Source organism: Patagioenas fasciata, chromosome 5, assembly GCF_037038585.1.
Source record: "Patagioenas fasciata isolate bPatFas1 chromosome 5, bPatFas1.hap1, whole genome shotgun sequence".
NCBI lineage: Eukaryota > Metazoa > Chordata > Aves > Columbiformes > Columbidae > Patagioenas > Patagioenas fasciata.
The window spans coordinates 26,623,558-26,640,365 of record NC_092524.1 but is presented as its reverse complement, the minus strand read 5'-3'; the positions used below and the strand labels follow the sequence as shown (position 1 = coordinate 26,640,365).

General features: G+C 43.5%; 1 protein-coding gene across 1 annotated transcript in view; it reads right to left on the bottom strand.

Annotated features, from left to right (window-relative positions):
- The window catches only part of ACCS (1-aminocyclopropane-1-carboxylate synthase homolog (inactive)), a 61,997-nt gene that overhangs the window by 22,336 nt on the left and 22,853 nt on the right, over positions 1 to 16,808 (bottom strand). Inside the window, exon 2 of the mRNA XM_065839148.2 lies at positions 6,169 to 6,444. The gene's annotated coding sequence lies outside the window, so the exon portion shown is untranslated. The remainder of the gene's footprint in view (positions 1 to 6,168; positions 6,445 to 16,808) is intronic.

The window sequence follows — 16,808 nt, the reverse complement described above, 5'->3', positions numbered from 1 at the left end:
TTCCAACATGCCCCCAGAAACACTTGTTCATTCAGAGAGTCTCTTCTAACTGAGAGAGGGGTTGGAAGGAAGGGGATGCATCAGCATAGTTTTTTGCAATTACAGGAGAATTTAAGTACTTATATAGAGTTGGAAACCATGTACGCAAAGAAGACTCCCACAGAGCTGTCATGCTGGCCTGCAGCACCCGCTGCTATGGGTGTCCTTGGGTTTCACGGGGCTCTGCCAGCACAACTCAATCCTGACATGCTGGAGCCCCGCAGCTATTCTGCTCCAGCCTTGCTGCACTGACAGCAGATCGTCGTCCTCATCCTGACCTTCTTTTCTGCTCTGCCAGGCCTGAGAATAACAAATGATGCTAACATTTACTGGTAGCCTTGTGTCTGAGGCCACAAAACTCATGTCACTGCTTGCCTTGAACAGAGAGCCATGAAGGCAGCAACAAAGCACCCATCCAGCTCAGCTGTGCTCAGCTGCTGCTTTCCTGAACCAAGTATAATCCTCAGAAGGGAATATTCCCCTCACATATTGTCAGTGCTATCTATCATTTCTTAGTAACTTGGCAGGTTTTTTTCAGTCAGTTCAGGACAGCTGGAGACCTTTCTGTTCTCCTTCCTTCATTCTCCCCATCTTCTGCTAGAGCTTCAGTGACATTGCGCTTAAAAAGTCAGTAGTTGCTCCTAGGAACATTGATTGCCCTTGTGTAACTAACAGCATACTCAGGAGACAACCTGAGATTCTGTGGGACAACATCAGTCCTGCTGAACTGTGTAACACCAGCTGCCTGACCTGTACAACTCATTGGTGCCTTATTCAGCTAAGTTATGTTTATCTGAACTTGATGTGGCCCAGAAAAGAAATTCCAATTATTAAGTACTATTTTAATACAAATTTCCTGAGAACAGGCTGGGGAAATCATCACTGTCTGGCTGTGCAAGGGAGTGAATGACAGGGAGGTTTTTGAGATGCCTGAAATAAATTTTTAAGTAAGGCTAGCAGAAATTTTGTGCTAACATTTGAATTCAAACAACCCCATTGGACTGATTGTAGTCTGGAAAGGAGACATAACCAGAAGTTAGAATGGCACAAGGATCTGATACCTTTAAGTAGTTATCTGTCGATGCTGCTAAGAGTATCTTCTCTTCAGAGCACTGTATGTATGAAAAAAAATGGTCAGGGAAATAAACATGGAAGTGGTCGAGGTGAAAGTCAGTTCTCCCAAGCCTAGAAATCCTTCCAATTCCCCACATGGACTCAGAACCAGAACCTGAAATTCCTTTAAAGCCGGTGGCCCCCAGACACATAAATTGAAGCTGGAGAGAGGATCCTCTTGTCCTGACAGTTTTGCAACCTGTCATTAGTATTTGGAGAATAAAATAAGGCAGAAAGAGTAATCAAAATTGTGCAGGTGATGCTGCTACCTTTGTTCCTAAAAGGGCTGCCAAGCAATTATTTTCTTCTTATTGGGCAATTTCTCCTGCCTCTGCCACTTGTCTGGCCCAGGCTGGCAGGGGCATTGTTTGATCTGTTCCACAGCAAGATTACCAATAGCTAGAGACTGGAAGAGAAACTCATTTGCCCAAAGGTTTATCTGGTTTTCACAGCTATACTATCGGGGTCCTGTGTTGTTCTCTTTTGTTATTTCCATCTCTACCTGTGGCAGCACTACTGCAACGTAACCCCTGGAGGATGCAAAGTTTTTGAAGTCTCCCATAAAAGACTCCCTAAGCAACCTATTCAGTGCTTCACTGCATTTGACATAAGAAGGGATTTCTACTGCCTAACCCTTATCTCCCCTGCTACAATATAAGTTGTACGAAAGAATTCTTGTCCTATCTACCCCTGACACAAAAAACCTGTCTTCTTTCTTTTGCAGCAAGCTGAGAGGTTAGCATACAGCTTTCTCTTTTCAACAAACTCAAAAAAAAATGTTGAGAATATCTTATTTAGGCTTCTCATTGTTTTTTTCTTCTGTCAATTCTCTTTAAATTTTGGGAAATGTGGTACCCACAATTAGGCGTAACATTTGAGCCAAAACCCCACCAGTGCTAAGTATACAAAGGAGACTCTTTCAGAGACTGTTCTCGTGACTTTTCGTCCTAGTATGATGTTGGTCTCTCAATAGTAGCAAAGCATTTGAAACATTTGTTTTGTGATCCCTTATAACCTTTAAAACCTTTCCTAACTGCTGTCCTGCAAACTGTTGCCTGCCTTGCATTTGTGCAGTGGATCATTCATTCCTCTTTTGTTCCTGTCTGTATAAAATAATTTTTCAATTGGTCATCCAGCACCTAAAGACCCCTTTGAATTCTGACCCTGTTCTCCTGTGTGCTTTCATGCCCCCTAGCATGACACTGTCATCACATTTGATAAGCATTATCTCTGTTGCACCTACAAAGCCATTAATGACTAGAGTAACTGACCGGGGAGAGACCCTGCAGCCCCCTCATTGCTCCCTTCCCATTTGGTGCCAAGCTCCGAGGGCTGTTCAGTGAATAGGCTTTTCCATAGGGCTGTGCACCTGTATTCCATGAGTTTCATCTAAGTTGTATACCCATAGCTGCCTTATGAGTATCGAGTGAAGGAGCATGGAAAAACCTTACCCAACTTGGAATATAAGGCATCTGCTTTTTCTTCGCTGGTTGGTTACTTTGTCAGGAAAAAGAGGGCAGACTGCTCTGACAGGATTTATTCCTGACAGGCCTGCATGTCTGTGACTTATCATCTTTTTATCTTCTATATACTTATGCACAGCTCATTTATTCCACTTTTTCCAGGAATTCAAACTGGAGTGACTACTAACCAGTTATTTTCATCTCTTTCTCTCCTTTCTTCAAAGACCATCATTATCTGCACCCTTTTCCTACATTTTGGGATCTCATCCATTTCCCAAGATATCTCAGAAGCAATTCCTGACACTTCTGCAGCTGTCTCAACCAGTTCCCTCAATGCTGGACTTCATCAAATGAACATGAAGACACATATCTAAGCAGTGCCTGAGCAGTCTCAGGATTGCGCTGTGTGCCGAGAGGTAATACACAAAGCCAGCTCCAATCTGCCAGAGGTCTGTTCCCTCCAGTGCTGCTACTGAGCCCACCCAGTCCCCAAAGCACAATAATCACATCTGTGCAATGCCGGATCTGACTTCGTCATCTCTGCCAGACAGACCCCACAGCTTCTTCTCACTCCCTGCATTACCGTGCATCACAGTAGTGCACACCCATCCAGGAGACTGCCACAAAGCTAATTAGATCTACTAGTCCTGAGCTGGTTTGGTCCAGCATGCAGCTTCTCCATCCCAATATCCAGCATATTCTCACCTACCAGCCAAATAATGGTGAGTTGACTAACAGTCATCCCAGTACACTGGTCCAGTTCCAACAAAGTTGGCAGAGAGAAAAAACTTACTCTTAAAAAGGTAGCTTTTGGTCATCCCAATCCTGTTTTCTATTGTAGAACAGACAAGTGTCTCATGCATGTTTATGACTGTAACCTTACCACACAGTCATACAGCTGGCTCTCACTTTACATCTAGGAAAGACAGGCAAAGAGCAATTTGGTCACAAGTCAAAAAGAACATGTGCAGAGAAGTACCAACGAGAGGTGCTGGCTGTCTTCAGAGTTCAGTGTCCCACAATGACAGCAGCATTGTTTATCCAGAACTAGGATAATTGAGAAATGAAACACATCCATCATCTAAAGCAAACAAAAATATTTCTCCATACCTTACAACTGAAGCAAAACACAATTGGAGTAAGACACTAATATTTTGCTCTTACCTATGGACTTAGAGGGCAGAAATAGAAATGGGCTGGGGGACAGTCAATCAGATTTTGCCTTACGATCCTGGGCACAGCTGCAGTTATAACTCTTGTAAAAAGGCTGAGGAAGCACTCTATTTTGTGTTTGTATACTTTGTCAGGTGTGTTCATTAGACTCAGATTGCATCAAGGAGCTCTCAGAAAAGCATGTGTGAGAATCACACCCCCCCTTGCAAGGTTTTCCTGATCAGAGGCCATGTCCTTGCACCCCTGGCTGGGGTCATATGCCCTCCTTGCAGTATTTAAAGAGCAGCATGTCCACTGGTCATCAGGCATGAGCCTTCTGGGGTGGAAGAGAACACTCAGAAATTACAGCTATTGCTAGAAATTTCTGAAAATCTGATTCCCTAGAGGCTGACAGGGGGTTTTTAATGCATTACAAACAGAGTTTGTTTTGCAGGTTTTGGCAAATCTTTTATTCGAGAACTCAATCTCAGTTCAAACTGTATTCTGTTCAGTCATTTTAATGATGATATTTACTGAGCTGTTGTTAAACAGTGATTCATTCTAGGGAACTTCACAAAAGGTTTTAAAGACATTTACGAAAATATTCCTAGATCTTCAAGTGACAAGCTGTTCAGCTACTCACTGGTCCAGATGTCAATAACAATCAGATGTCAGTGCCCTGCAGAACGCCAATGCTAAGAAAGTATGTCACCCCTTGCTTTCAGATTTGCAGAGACTAGAGGGTTTCTGCAGAGATCGCCTCCTAACCTGTCACAGTAAATTCCCATCCTAGAACCCAAGGGAATACTTGGGATCCCTCTTTCCAATGCTAATAACTCTCTGGCAAGTTGAGGCTGGTCACCCTTTGCAGGGACTGTCAAGTCTGCTGAAAGCCAGTTTCTGCTGCTGACATCATTTTCCAAATATGATACGTGATGGGAGCAATAAAATCTATTCTAGTTTTGTAAATAATTTTTAGAAATAGTTGGTAAGTGTAGTGTCAGTGAATTGAGTCAGGGTACTCATGCCCTGAACACATCCTAGAAGGAGCATGTCATGCTCAGTTGACCAAGGGAACTTTCCCCATGCTGCCCTGCCATCATTGCACAGCTTGAAACTGGTGGGTAACTACAAGAGATGAAAGAAATTTTTTCAACCTCTATTTTAGTCTTCGATGCATCTGGCAAGACTTCAGAAAGGGAACTGCTTTTGTGCCATGGGAGTTGAGCAGCAGAAACTGAGCAGAGGCCAGTTTCACCCAAAACTCTCATCCAGACTACTGGAATGTGTCCAGGCTCATCACCAGCCTAGCTGACACAGGAAAGGAAATGGAGATCGCCAGTATTAAAGACGTGAGCTTTTTGGCTTGAACTTGAGTCAGGTGTCTAGAACTAAGACTGTAGTGGCAGCCTCCATCCTTTGTAAATCAAGGACAGGTGGGAGAGAGGAAACATGATCTCACCCACAGTACTATCAAAGACTTACAAAAAAAAAGGTTTCACATCCCATTCCCAATTTCTCAGACTTTCAGTCTGCCCTGTTATTTCCTGACTGTACACTCTAGGAGTATCTTCCCCACCCTTAAGAGACTGTGCTTTAATTTAACCAAGATTTGAGTCTACTTTTAAAAAGTTATCTTACTGGCCAGATTTATTCCATGTCCGTTCACCACTTCTCCTCTGCAATTTTAGAACCGTTGCAACTGGATAGGGTAATTGTTAAGGATGACGCACACAAAGCTTCCCTTTGAAATGTGTGTGTTATCAGCATCTTCTTCCCTCTGCTTTCCCATTTTCAGTTTGGCTGAAACCACTTTGGTTCAGAAATGACCAAAATTACAGTAACTTTTATGAAGGAAATTAGTCAAATTTCAAGCCAGTTATTTAGAAATTATTAATACCTGACAGGAAACAAACAAACAAACAAAAACCCACAAACAAACAAACAAAAACATAAAAAAACCACCACCCACACCCAAACGTTAAGACTGTTGCCTGCCCAATGGTCATGACTGAAGCAGGCTATTTGTCACACAAGGAAACCTGCCTCTTTCCAATTGAAAGCAAGAAATGTTTCGGCAAGCAGGGGCAGCATATGTGGAAGTGCTTTCTGCCTGTGCCCAGGCTACTTCAAGTCTGACAGATAGGATTCCATTCACTCTATCTCCATGAAACTCCTTAAACTTCACCAAACTCAAACATACAGAAAGAGAGAAATCAGAATACAGTTATGTTCAGAGAGACAGATACCCAGACCAGCTCTCCCTGTTAGCATACAACGAACCTCTTTGCAGACCAAAGGATACTTCTTTCAGAAAGCAGCAGATTCTAAGTTACCATTAATCTTCTTTAACAGTAGTAGCTAGTTCTAAACCATCCCAAATCTCATTTGTGTTACCAACCTTTGAGGCAGGGGCTTTGCTAAATGGCAGCAGTTGTTTGGTACCCAGGAGGCAGCATCACCGGTCACTTATATGTCTCCAGGAGTGGAAGGCACTGATGTGGAAGACCTCCTGTTCCAAAGCAAGAGTCAGCTCTGAACTGTGCTGTCTCACCAGGCTGTCTCTTGTGCTCCAAACCACTGGAAGCGAGAGATCGTTGCTGTCTCCCTTCGAAACTCAGGTACCAGCCACGTGCCTGTCCCATGTGGAGAACCCGCCAGATGCTTCCAAGTGATGCTGAGGAAAAAGCACAGGTGATCCATTGATTAAGTGGTCAAGGCCTGACCTCTGATCCAAAACAAATTGTAGTTATTTACAGAAAAATTTGCAATAAGGGAGGGAGAAAAGAAGTTTAATTTACAGCTTTCATAGATTTTTCTCCATCAGCTGCTCAATTAAGGAAAAATGTGTATATTAACATATATTAAAATATGCAATTCCTTGATGTCTGTGTATCCCCCATTCCAATTAATAAAACCAGAAATTAAAACCAGCATCTGTTTTCCACCAAAGATTGTATTATCAGTATTCTGAGTTAGCAAACATTCAAAAAACAGTCATCGTGACTTCCCCTTTTCCAGGAGACTTGCCTTAAAGCTACAATTTTTGAGAAATAATAATAAAATGGGTGTTCTTTTTCAGGATGTTAGCAAGTTTAGATTCACTCTACTTCTAGCTTCACTCTACAAACACAAAAGCTAGGAATGCATTATTTAGTTATGAATGAATAAACACTGATTTCCATGGAGTTGGGGCATTAAGAAAAGCAAAAGCGATCTCATGGTTGACATAAAATTCCAGACTTTGGCAATGCAGACCAGGTTCACTTTTGCATTTCCATTCAGTCAAGATGTTGGCTTAGCTCTCTCCCATTCCCTCCCTCTCATCCAGTGGGAATATTTATTCACATATGACCAGGCCTCAGATGTTTCCTATAAGACTGATGAGCTAACAGGTAAAATGTTGGGCCTAGGCTGGTGCGAAGATGTTGAATGTCTGTGTAGCTACTAGCCCTATTTTGATACTTGCTTGTAACCCAGAAACAAGTGGCAGGAATGCTTGATGTTGCTGAGCTCATGTCTTGGGCAGAGGCTGGAAGCAGGTGTGCAGTGTTTGTCCTCCCTCTCCCAAACCATTTCAAGATGAGTTGAGCATGGTGTTACCTTACTCCTGATAGGACACTCAAGTGAGACGCTGTGTTCATCACAATGGTTGATGTTTTAAGCACAGGCCTTTCCCAGTCTGCTCCAAAACTTCATAATAAAAGATGTGATACACCTTTTACTGAACATTCTAAATAATCTCATTTTGTTCTGAGGGATATCCAGAGCTTTTTGGTGACACAGTTTCATCACTGTCTCCTAAATATTTAGCTATGAAAGCTCATGCTGTTCAGGTCTGGAATGTCTCAAGATGGAAGAGTGAAGTGAGACTGCCTGGAGCTGGGCCCAGCATTTATTTGGCAAACGTACATCAAATAAAACAAAACATTTACAGACATAAATAAGTGATGAGAGATCAGAGGGAAAGAGCGGGGGGAACCCACATTTCTCTCTCACTGTGTCCAGCTTTAACTCAAATCCAAATATTAAAGTTGGGGGAAGGGACAGAGGAAGAGGAGAAAACGATACAGAGAAAAAAATGTGAAAATGCTGTACGTTTCAGCACAGCCTCAAGCCTACCAGGGAAACCAATGGGAATAAGCAGGTAAGAGTGTGTGGCCTTTTATGGGAAATGTTCCATTCATAGGAATTCTTTTCATTTCTGCATGACCACCTTCTCACTGGTCTTTTTTCCCACCATTGGCTGACTCTGGTTTCACAGATCCTGTCTACAGTTAACCACAGCAAATATTTTTAGCAAAAATTACTTTGCATCTCACACAATATTGGAGAAGAAACCTAACAGAGACCTACCAAGAGAAGCCCCAAAGTTAATAGCTTTGCTTTAATAACAAAATGATCTCTTTTAATCCTGAGTGTTTAAGGCAAGTGGAAGAGGAAGCAACCTTTCATCTACAGATCAGAGGGAGTTAACCCCATTTCTCTTTAAAGTTTCACTTTTCTTTCTGACATGGTCAAGGAGACATCAGCACTGGTGGTGGTTTCTGGGTGGAGCAGAACTGTCCTCTAAGAACATGATTAAGATCTGCCATGAAAGAGCAGCACGTGAAAACTCGATCACTGAGGCCTCAAGAAAGAGTCTAGATGGCAGAAGAAAAAGGATCTGCTCTTGTTCCAGAGGCATCCTAAGATAACAATGCTTTCACAGACTTGGAGTCAATGTGCTGTGTTCTTTCAGGGAATTATACCTTTAACTTTCCATGAAACCAAAACCTCACTGTAACCATATTCCTTCTAGAAAGCAGGAATGTCTATGAGTGGCTGTAGGGGTGGCTCTCAGAGATGCATAAATAGGTGCTGATTTTTTTTTTTTTTTTTTTTCAGTTTCCCCATAATTATGTGGTATTGGGAAGGGAATACTAATCCAGATAAATTCAAAATATCCCTTTCATCAAAAAGGCAGCAGATAGAAATCTGGCATAAGTAATTATTTTTGGCATGGAAGTATCTGAACTAGAGCTGGCATTATTTATCCCTGACATCAAGAAAAGGCAACTGTAAGAGTCTCAGAAGGCCCTAACTTGCAGAAAGAACCAAGCAATGGGAGAACAGGCAAACTGCCTTTACTGGTGATTTAAAACCAAAATTAAACCACTTACAAATTATTCAGTAAAAATATTGCTCAAGTTTCAGCAGTGACCAAAACCAGTCAATCTCAAGGCATGCTGAAAAGATCAAAAAGATAATACTGAAAATACAATAGAATTACAGGAATTATAGTAGTCCATCCTCTGAAAAAACTGTGTTCAGTTTTCTTTTTCAAAACAGGAAGCCAATTCAAAACAGAAAAGGACAAAGGAGGCACTAGGAAGATTGGAAAATTTTCCGTATAAAAACATAGAGGGATCCAAATAAATGTTGTGTGTTTTTTTAGAAGAGAAAGAAAGCAGGTAAGCAGGGATATGAGAGGTCAGACATGCGTAACTGTGGAAGAGATCATTTAGGCATACCTAACGGCCTCACTTTAAAATATAAGACCCAGAGAGCAACCAGTTAAAGCAGTTCCAAGTGTAAAACTGTCCCACTCACCCACAGAACTTGCCACTCACTAGTATAACAGAGCTGAAGCAAAGTATTTTGAGTTACGATGTGCAGAGCACAGTTGCACAGATGGCTCCACAGGAACTTGAAAGACACGGCCCTTGTCTTGAGAACTCACTTGAGACAAAGTGCTTGTGAGAATGCAAAAAATCCAGTGGAAACTTATGCAAGCAGCAGAAGTAATCTCCGTAGTTAAAAATGTTTATTAACATGGTGCTACCCAGTGTCCATTTTAATAACATGCTGTCCTCTGAAGCAAGAGGATGTGGGCAGAGATGAGGTGTTGGTCTAAGCCCGTGTGGCAATTCCTGCCTTTGAGTCCTGCTGGACTGACACTGCACTGAGAAGGTGCAGTACACCTTGGCAGACATTTCATTTTCTAAACCACTTATACTAAGTGAAATCTTTTTTTTTTTTTTTAACTTTTTAGATCCCTGTGGTTTTCTGTCATCCTTCTCACTAGAAAAATCTGCCAAGGACTCCTCAATATTTTGCTCAGGAAAGTACCTGTGAGCGGTACCTGCTGCAGCAGGGGACAATGGGGCAGGCTCACCCCGAACTTCCCCAAAGCAGATAAATTTTCTGCTGCTGCATTCTCACATTTTTGGGAGAGACAGCCTCACATTCCGGGTCCATCAGAAGGGCTGCTACTATTCACTGCCGAATTTGAATTAACAAAACACTTTTTCTATTCATCGTTATTCAACGACTATGGAATTTTCAAGAATAGAACAAATTGTAATGACCAAATTTCTGCATTCATGACAAACTAGCACCAATGAAGGGGATAATTATTGAGATGAATTAGTCTGGGGAGAAGGAGCCAATCTGGGAAGCATGTATTTAACAGAGCAATCACATGATCTCTAGAGACAGGCTTGCGGGTGGGTTTTCCAGGAACCAGGGGGGATTATTGAAGCAGTCAGACCAATAAGCAGCTGCAGTAACAAAAGCACAAACCAGATGCCAGGCGATATGATCTTAGGAGAAAAAACTAATGAGGATCCAAGGCTGAACAAGGCACGGTGCACTGACGTCAACAGCGTTGTACCAGGAATGTGCTTGGGCCCTGTGCAAACCCAGTTCCCCCAGAATTCCCCCTGCAAATTCCATGACACTCCCATCCGAACCCTCTGCCCTCTGGCAATACTGGACTCCTCTCATGTTCGTCTGCTCAGAGTATGAGGGAGTGAAAGCCTGATTTCCACTTTGTGTCCCACTGCACAGAGTATGGCGTCTGTAGCAATTAAACCCAACTGGCTTAGGCTGTTCTGAACCCAGCAACTGAGCAAACCCAGCCTGGAACCAGCTGAGGCACCACTGCTTTCAGGGTGCATTACAAGCAGCAGTGAAGGCCAGGTCTGCTGAAGTTGACAAATGTTTTGTCAAACTGTGTTATGCTTTGATCAAGTCTGACTGTTTTGAGAGTGAAAAACGTGCAGACCAGAGAGATCCGGAGCCTTTTTTTAATTTGTTTCTCAGAGGATTTTGTGTGGGAGAACTTGGTAAATATTCAGGCAGCTCAAACAGACAGAGGTATCAGGAATTTCACTCCCAGTTCCATGGGTGGTCTGGGTCGTTAGGCAGGCTCTGACCCACAATTTCAGGTCACAGTTCAGACAGGCACCTGAAAGTCTTGATCTCTGTAAGAACAAGCAAGGAGGATCTGCCCAAAGCCCCCTTCCAGATACAACTGTGTCAGAGTGACAACGAAGCCAATTGAAGCCTCGGATCAGGGTTTGAACTCACCGAGCTCAGCCTCGTCTCAGGGACCTGCCTGGCCTGGAATATTTGCTCTGTATAACCCTTTGAGCTTTCTATAGCCTGGTAAATATTGTAGACGGTGCTGCACCATGTACAGCTTCACAGCTTTGTGTGATATCCCTGAAGACACAAGACACTGTGAAGAACAAACATTTTTTCAAACCCACAACAAGAACAACCCCCTGACCTGAGCTTTTTGCATTTTCAGGGATGCTCTGAGGCAGCAGACATCCTGGCAGGAGATGGCAGCTTTTTGCCTGTCCCGTGTAGCACAGCATATATCTGCTCTGCAGAAGACCCTGTGTTTCAATGGATGCATTGTGTGTATGGCCCTGAGGAGCATATCGCGGCATAAACAGAGAGCAGATTGAGCCTGAAAAGCTTGTAGACTTTTCCAGCTGTGAGTCCACAGAGACCCAAAGAGGAAGCAGTGACAGCTGCTCTCCCCAGGGGACCTGCCCAAGCCCCAGGCACCACTGCTCTGCCCACAGACCTGGGAAGAGGAGCTCATCCCCCTCATCATCCCTTGTTTGCTCTGTGCTGATCCAGGTGGGAGTTTTCCCTTTTCTAATCTATTCTTGATGACCCAGTCTCTCCCCTGAATGACTTCTGCTCTCCTTCCCTTCACTCTGGATTTCACCTTGATGTGAGATGCCTCACAGAAAATACCACTCTGTGTTTGTAAGTAGCGGGGATAATGTGCAAGGGCAATTCTTATGTATCACCCCTGTGCCTCAGCTTAACGACTAGGACTCATTCAATCTGAAATGCAGGCTTTAGACTCCCCAGTTTCTACTGCAAATAAGACACTGAGAAGTCCTATGGGTCAGATAGGCTGCCAGAGAGAATATTCACACAGATTTTGCAGTTTGGTGAAGCTAGTGCTTGTGGAGGGAAACTCTACTCCAGTTCTTCCAAGTACACTAGTTTCAAGGGATTCATCGTTAATCCCAATGGAGTATCTGTTATGAGAATTAAAAGCTACAAAAATAGGATGTAAGGAAAGTAGAAAATGAAGAAGTGGGACAGGAATATTCTTGACCTACACTATTATCTAATTGCTTTGAAAATTAGAACATTGAAGCCTCTCGTAATAATTTGTCAGTTTTTTATTATTATATGCTTTAGAAAAATATTCCAATATATGCTATAGTTTTCACCCACACTTTCAGGGGTTACAAGAAAAGAAAGGTCTCCGTATAGAATGATATCACAGCCAGCATGGGGGAAAAAAAAATCTCTGCAGCGTGGGAAGATGGAATTGAATTAAAAGAAAAAAAAAAGTTACTGACTCAAGAAAAAGGGGCTGAACCACTTTTGCCATGAGAAAAAGAACAGAGAAAAAGGGATAAAGGAAGGAAAAGAAGTAGGACAGAGCTCACTGGGGAGCACAGCAGCCAACCTGACTTGCCAGTACTCTGGCACAAGTGCAGCAGGGGTCCAGGACCCGATTTGCTGTCCCTGGGGTCTCTTACCCTACATCTGGCCAGGTCAAAACCTTCCTCAGCAAATTCTGAAGAAGTCAAATCTGCAGTAGTGAGGGTAGGGATGCTATTCTGCAAAAGATTTTTGACAGAATCTAAGAAAATATATCAAGTCTTAAAGGAGAGAAGGGACAATCTTTCTGGATAAGATCTGTGGATGATGTCCTCTGGGATACTCTCATGCTATTATGGGTAGCTTGTTACCAGTAAGGCATTGTCAAAGTGGGAATTCAGAGAAGAAAAACAAATGGGAGAGGACTAAGTTAGACTGTCAGAACTGAGCTGTGTCTGCCATTTGGCTGAGAGACAAAACAGATATGCTAGCAAGTCTGCAAATATGGCAAAAATACGCATGTGAAAGTGACTTAACTAGGAAGAAAAAGAAAAGATATGACTAAAGAAAAATCATATAATACGGTAAGACTGAAAGCTTCAGTACAATAATATTTTTTGAGTTAGACTGGCCAAGATGCTAAGAAATCCTGCAGCAGGACTGGGTTTGTTTTAGCAGAAGAAAAGAAAGGAGACAAAAGGAACAATCTGTGATTCTGGGAAGTATCAAAGTTCTGTTTTGGGGCATGTGAGGTAAGGACTCGGGTTCTTGGGTAATTTCAAAGACCTGGAGTACTCATCTCTGATGGTCTGGGGAAGTTATTCCATTTCTTGAGCAAGGATTTATTAGGAAAGAAAATGTAAAGAACAGCACTGCATCCAACTCACTGCTCTCTGAAAAACTGCATGTTTCCATGAGAGACATGACATTTCTCAGCTGCCCACTGAATCCCACCTCTCCACTCCACACCAGCCCGTCTGCTCCAGCCCGTCTGCTCCAGCCCATCTGCTCCAGCCTGGAGCTTGCAGAAGTTCCTAAAAGTGCTTAAGTAACATAAAATTACACACAAAGGGGAAAGGTTGCGTGAAGGCATCTTCCATCACCAGCTCTGTTTACCTGTCCAGCACTTCTCTCTGTACTTCACTCCCGCAATTGAATCCTGACCTAAAACAACCTGTGTTTTTAAAAAAATCTTCCACCCAAGTGACACAAGTAATACTGCTGACTTCAGCATGCAGGAAGAAGCCACTCAGTGTAAGGAACAATCATGAAATCAGGCTCTAAAAGTCTAGATTAAACTATGGAAAATTGCACTAGTGACTCATTCTGCTGGTGACTCCTTGTTTAGGACACTGAGAAGTACAGCTCTGCTTGGAGATGATCTTTGCACGTGAATGCGTTAGGAAGAAGGATGTACGACATTATCCCTCAGACAAAAAGAGAGAAAAACTGCAATGCACATTGGTGTAATGGGACAGCAAAGTGCAGCAGATCTGACTTCTTCCCAGGGTCTGTCCAGATTTCATTCTCTGTGAAATCATTCGATCACACCAGATCAGTAATATCCCAAAAGCAACATTTGCCTGTACACAACAGCTGAGCTGCTCAGTGGGGAAAAGCAGCCCTTCTGAAACCACAAAGCAAACAAACATACTGAAGCCTTCACATTATGCCCCAGAGCAGGGCTGCACGCACGGCTTTCCCAGCAGCAGGGTCCTGTGCTGAATAGTGCCTCCCAGCAGCGGTTGGGAAAGCAAGGAAAACATCACTCACCTGCAGGCAGGCAGGGTGGCAGGTCACCCAGCCCTGCTGGAGCAGCTGGGGACAGGGGGACACAGTGACAGCTGCTCTGCAGAGGGGAGAGGGAGTGCCCAAGCTCTGTAAAGCACTGCAGAGGGGGTGGGAGATGGGAAGAAGCAAAGCGCTTTGCCAGCTTCCACAAGAAGAGGATAAAAATGAGAAAATTAGAGCCTTAATTGCAGAGTAAAGATGTACCATCCCCTCCGCTCTACCCCCCCGCAGGGATGTGCCACGCAGATGTCTCTGGCTGGGGTGGTTGCCAGCAGGGCTTTGCAGAGGCTTTGTCTCTGGATGGGGACTGTGCACTGGCAAAGAAATTACAGCTTTTATGCCCTTGGAAACAGCAATTTTGGCTGCAGCTTTATGTTCGTGCATTTCTAGAAGACAGCTTGTTCCTCCTTCCCTCTGTCTCACCTTCATGAGGAGGGTAGAGGCGTTATCATGGACCAGATGAGGAGGGAAAAGACCAATGAGTAAAAGCGGAGATTTGACACTGGAGGTGGAGGTGAAGGTGTCCCCATAACACACTGGCATCATGCCTGCAGGCAGAGTAGCTGGGAAACAAGAGAGCCAGAGGCAGTGGCCGCCAGGGCAGGAAAGTAACCAAGGCCACAGCCTCACCATGTCCTTCCTTGGACATTTTCTTTGGTGCCTAAAGGAATGTCACTGTCATGACAGTAGGAACTGTGATCATCCATACTGTTCAAGCAAGACAGATACCTCTCAAGAAGCAGCACCTCAGCAGCCTCAGGATGCGTGATCTAAAGAGTTCGGCCGTCAGTGGGTAGAGAGGAAGGTGCCCAAAGGATAGATGGTGAACTGCTCACCTCTCATTTTGCAGGGTGACTGTTTTTCCCTGGGAAGCAAACAGGCAGCCCTTGGGGTTTTAGTGGATGCTCCTCTGTCACTGGCCTCCAGACACGATGGTGCCCTCAGCCTGAGCGCATTTTGCACAGCTCTCTGCACTGAGAAAGGGAGATAGCGCTGTCATACTTCCTCCACCTTGCCTTTAGCATAAGCAGAGGTGGGCTGAGGCACTAATTAATTAATTCTGTATTGGAACAGGAAAAAAAAAAAGGAAAGCAATGTTGTGGATCCCCCAGAGACTGACATATTTTCAAATATATCGCAAATTGAAAACATTTGGCTTCAAATTAAGTGAAATGTTTTATTAGGTGGAAAACTAATAATTTCCCGTGAGGGGCATTTGCTACAAAAGCCAAAAGAATCAGATGAAATGGCGGGATTCCCAAGGGTTTGGGGACTGTTCCCAGGGCTGCAGAAGAAAAGTGGTACTGCATGGGCTGCATTCGGCAGCTGGCTGGGGAACCACACTTACTCTGACCTCAGGTGTTACTAGAAATGAAGTAGGGCAGCTTCACTAGAGATGTCCAAAGGGCCCTGTTACACAGGGCAGAGCAGCCCCAGGACTGGTTGTTTATTGTGTCTGAGGGAATCCCAAGTTCAAATCTTATATATATGTGAGCCAGAACATGTACTTTTTCTGCTTCCATTACCCTTCCCATAAGACGGTCCCAGTCACCGAAGAGTCAGATTTGCTACATGTGTCTCTCAGGCTTCTCTTTTGAAACCAAACCACCATTTCTATCACAGCATGTGAAGGAGACAGCATAGCACAAGAGCCTGGTGACTGAGCTGCGTGAGCATCAGCCTTTGCAGAAGGAGGCTTGGACATGGGTCTCTCACACTAAAGGCTTTGCTGCCCTAGTGAGTGGACTGGAAACCCTGACAGCAATTGGTAGCCAGCTCTGCTATGGATCCCAACCTGAACAATATGAAACATCTTGTTACAGAAAGATAAAAAATAGGTCAGTCTACATTTCAGCCGTAGATAGCTGAAACTATGTGCTTATTTTTACCTAAACTAATCAATCATTTTGAGCAATTGGGTACTGCAATCTTTGAAAAATAAAATTGCTAAGATGGACGAAACAGGAAAATGCACATATTTCTTGTTTTTCTTTCTCTCATAGCTTTGCATTAATTATTCTTTCCTTTGCTCAGTGATCAAGGTGGATGCGCAGCTTGTTGACCATATGCAACTTTGCCAGTAACCTTTGAACCTGACAGATCAACTGTGTGGCAGAACCTTAAGTTGTGCAGTACCAGGCAGATGTGCAATGCTCCCAGAGATGGGAGCAAAGATTCCTCTGTTCCACTGATATGTGGGATCAATGAAGGTGCTGTAAATACTAGCAGAATGTCCAACCAGATCTTGCATAAGCAGCATCAAGGTCCTTTTGTGTCAGCAGTCAGAACCTCAGAAAATTACCTCGTGACAAGGTTTTTTTTGGAGAGAAAAGTTCTGCACAGATTTCTAGCTTCCTTGACGTAAGTGCTTGCAACACATGCTTACTGAAACATGCTTTCTTTCAGGGCCAGTTTATGCTTGTTTTAATATTCTTTCCAAAATATTTTACTGGGGTCATGGGAAGTGCTATGCAGCCAAGTCGAGTGACAAGCATCAGCATGTTGTCAGTATGTGAAAGCAAAAACAAAGCTTTTTGGAAGGAATTAGAGAGTCTAATGTCTAAA